Raw genomic sequence first — 4714 nt, 5'->3', positions numbered from 1 at the left:
TGAGGGTATCTGACATCATGGAAGCAACCGAGTCATGGAAGCTTGAGTATTGGAGCCGTGGGGAAAGGGTTGGAAGGCAAAGCAGTATGGTTGTTGTGAACAAGCAAGTCAGAACTACCAGTTATGGGACAAGTAGCAGTTGGTATAATCTGGGGAACAATTGGAGCAATGTGGAAAGGGTTGTGAAGAAGCAATTCAGAACTGCCATGAGGGGATGATACCAAAGAGGGAATTCTGAAATACCTAGAAAAATTACTGCCTAAAAAGAGGGTGGAAAATGAAACACTAAAGAAGAAAATTTCATAGATTTGATAAGGACATCACTCTTTTCCTTAACTATGATATAAAGAGCAATTTTTTTCGCGAAAATAGCTAATTTCTAATTTTTTTAAGCAAAATTTGCGGAATTTGATAACTATGATGCAAAGAGCAAACTCTTTCACAAAATTAACTGGAACCCAAATCTAAGCAGAAGAAATGATCAGCATTACACTTTTCAAAGTGCTAGAGGACAATCTATTTCACCAGCTAAACATGGAAAAGAACAAGTAGATATCAGTACCTTATATGCATTGCCTGCACTGTAGCCTCCCGTTCTAATTCTGAGTTCAGTGATCCATTCTTTGGGCAGCCATTGTTGCGATCAGGATATCTGTTAACTTGCTCTCCAGTGGTCCAAACTTCAGATTTTGAGGGTTGTTCATCAGGGTGAACAGCAGGAGCTTCGTTCTCAGCTCTGTCAGGTTTGGTTTCCTCATGAGAAGGCGAAAGCGGCTTCAAATCCACGTTGTTACGTTGTTTTCTGACTGAATTCAGAAGGATTGGCACGGTACAGACTAAAGACATGTCATGTGAAATTCCTTCTGAATTCAGTCAGAAAACAAACAATATGGATTTGAAGCCGCTTTTGCGTTCTCATGAGGAAACCAAACTTGACAGAGCTGAGAATGATCAGCCCTCAAAATCTGAAGCTCAGATCACTGGAGATCAAGTTAACAGTTGGCCTGGTACGACTACTTCATTTAAACTATGGAAGCTTTTCATGTCATTTGAATCGCCACAATGGTTGCCCAAATGATAGATCACTGAACTCAGAACTAGAAAGAGATTAGCTGTTTGAAGTTTTAGAGACAGCGGTCTATTATGTGCAGTAAATAAATTTTTAGCTATGTTTTAACAAATCAAATAATGAAGGTTGTTGCAGTTCAAAGACGCTCAAAATCACAGTGTGGTATCTACAGAATGTGCCTCTACTTACAATATTTCACCAGCTAAGCAGTGGTTGAATATCACAATGCTAAATATCAGTACCTTATATGCATTGCCGCACCGTAGCCTCCTGTTCTAATTCTGAGCTCAGTGATCCATTCTTTTCTGAGTTCAGTGATCCATTCTTCGGGCAGCCATTGTGGCGATTCAAAGGAAGTAGTCGTATCAGGATATCTGTTAACTTGCTCTCCAATGGTCCGAGCTTCAGATTTTGAGGGTTGTTCATCAGGGTGAACAGCAGGAGCTTCATTCTCAGCTCTGTCAGGTTTGTTTTCCTCATGAGAAGGCGAAAGCGGCTTCAAATCCACGTTGTTACGTTGTTTTCTGACTGAGTTCACAAGGAATTTCACATGACATGTCTTTAGTCTGTACCGTGCCAAGGACGGATTTCATTAGTCTGTACCGTGCCAATCCTTGACACGGTACAGACTAAAGACATGTCATGTGAAAATCCTTGTGAAATTCAGTCAGAAAACAAACAATGTGGATTTGAAGCCGCTTTTGCGTTCTCACGAGGAAACTAAACTTGACAGAGCTGAGAATGATCAGCCCTCAAAATCTGAAGCTCAGACCACTGGAGATCAAGTTAACAGTTGGCCTGGTACGACTACTTCATTTAAACTACGGAAGCTTTTCATGTCATTTGAATCGCCACAATGGTTGCCCAAATGATGGATCACTGAACTCAGAATTAGACAGAGAGGCTACAGTGCAGGCACCGCAGATAAGGTATTGATATCCATTGTTTACATTGTTTACTATGTAATATTAACATTTATTTCTAAGGGCTCTTCAACCACTCTGTTCCCTACCCTTTTCTTATCTATAAAAACCCACCATTTCTCTCAATGTTCCAACAATAACAATTATCTTGGCATTTACAGCAACTATCTTACTATTACAGTATAAGAAAGATCTCCCATTGCAAACATGCAACAAACATAGAATGGTTCAACAGTACATTTCCCACGTATCTGTTTATGATTTTCAACTTAATAAGCCAACCATAAAACTACAAAAATAGTTTGCAAAAGTAATTTTACAGAAAGACATGCCAACCATAAAACTATAAAAATAGTTTGCAAAAGTAATTTTACGAAAAGAGATAATTTTTCTAAAATACTTATCTATTTGGAATTCAACCACAACTCCTCCCAACCTCCAAACCAAGAATGACAATTACTAGGAAAGAGACCACTCCTCCCAACCTTCCAACCAGTGAGAATGACAATCATCACGAGAGAGACCACTCCTCCCAACCAGTAAGAATGACAATGACCACTTCAACGAGGAGAGAGACCAAGAATGAAAATCACAAGACCACTCCCAACCTCCTAACCATTAAGAATGACAATGACCACTTCAACGAGGCAAGAGACGACTCCTCCCAACCTCCCAACTAGTAAGAATGACTATCACTAGGAGAGAGACCACTCCTCCCAACTGTTAGGGTTCAAGAGAAATAAATATAACAATCAAGAAATACGCATTCAAACCATGTACACCATGATTATCTCGAAAACCCCAATTGGGGAAAAACAAACCAACAATAGATCTATTATTGTCCTTGGGTTAAACACAGCCAAGCCTACCAACAACTCCCAACTAGTAAGAATGACTATCACTAGGAGAGAGACCACTCCTCCCAACTGTTAGGGTTCAAGAGAAATAAATATAACAATCAAGAAATACGCATTCAAACCATGTACACCATGATTATCTGGAAAACCCCAATTGGGGAAAAACAAACCAACAATAGATCTATTATTGTCCTTGGCTTAAACACAGCCAAGCCTACCAACAACCTGAACTTTCACCGCTCAACCATGGCTACCTACAATGGAGAATACACAAGCCTTTTAAGGCCTTCAACTACATGTAATACCATGGACTCAATACCATGAGTCACCAATACTGGGTGCCCAAAAACCACAACTGTTAACCATAACTGTTGACATAACCTCAACTCCACCATAGGGTCAAGTTTATCTAACACCAACCTCCCAAGTAAGAATGAATTAAAAATGAAAATCACGTCCAATTCTCCCCCAAGGCTCGAGCCTTTTCAAATCCCATAGCAATTGATAGACAACGACCTAGAAAGGTCCTCAAGAATTCCCCAACTCGCTACTTGACTATCCTCTCTTGCACCTCTTCCAGCTAAGTACCAAGTCTCCTCCCTCTCAGACTCTTGGCTCCCTTGTCCCAACTGAGATTATTTATCTCTAGGGAGAAGAGTAACTAGCTCCTTGTCCCAAGGGAGATTATTTATCTCTAGGGAGAGGAGTAACCATCTTCTAGTAAATGAATTTTTTCATCTAGTATATTTTCCCTTTTGGGGCAATTCCAAGACTTGCCATAACCTTTTTAAAATAACTTAAAATTAAAGTTTAAATGTTAAATTTTCCCACTCGACTTTACACTTAGGGTGTAGTATTATGAGGCAGAGGAGTTGCCAAATTCCGGTCATATTTAGAGAAAATCTAGCAAGGATTTTTGTAAATCCAAGTTATAGTTGTTAAACTTCAAAATTTTAGGTGTCCTAGAGATTTTTGATGGTGCCGAATCCATTTCCATCATAAAAACACGATTTAAGCACTCCCTCCACAAGATTTTTTGAAATTTTTTTGCCCGGATTCCGGTGGTAATCATGGGCTAAGTGTAAAGTGGAGTGGGAAACGTTAATATTTAAACTTTAATTTTAATTTATTTTAAAAAGATTATGGCAAGTCTTGGAATTCAAGCGAAAGGGAAAAAAATACTAAATGAAAATTTTCATTTACGAGACAGTTGCACGATAGTTACTCCTCTCCCTAGAGATAAATAATTGGTAGTCATGGGTTAAGTGTACGAGAGGCGGAGGAGTTGCCCAAAAAATTATGGAAATTCTGGTCATATTTAGAGAAAATCCGGCAAGGATTTTTGTAAATTCAGACGACTCCGAAGAGTAACTATCTTATAACTATGTGGTAAATAAAGTTTTCATCTAGTATTTTTTTCCTTTTTTCGCATGAATTCCAAGACTTGCCATAACCTTTTTAAAATAACTTAATATTAAAGTTTAAATATTAGAGTTTCCCACTCACCTTTACACATAGTCCATGATTACCAATTATTTATGTCGAGGGCAAGGAGTAACTATCTTGTAACTGTCTCTTAATTGAAAATTTTCATCTAGTATTTCTTTCCCTTTCGCATGAATTCCAAGACTTGTCCTAACTTTTTAAAAATAACTTAAAATTAAAATTTAAATATTAAAGTTTCCCACTTTGCTAGCCCAGGATTACTAATTATTTATCTCTAGGCGAGGAGTAACTATCTTGTAACTGTCTGGTAAATGAAATTCTTCATCTAGTATTTTTTTCCTTTTTGCCTGAATTCCAAGACTTGCCATAACCTTTTTTAAATAAATTAAAATTAAAGTTTAAATATTAAAGTTTCCCGC

Source organism: Pinus tabuliformis, chromosome 8 (genome assembly GCF_031772625.1).
Source record: "Pinus tabuliformis cultivar Carrire ecotype Pingquan chromosome 8, CPIR1, whole genome shotgun sequence".
NCBI classification, from domain to species: domain Eukaryota; kingdom Viridiplantae; phylum Streptophyta; class Pinopsida; order Pinales; family Pinaceae; genus Pinus; species Pinus tabuliformis.
This window is presented reverse-complemented; position numbering follows the sequence as displayed.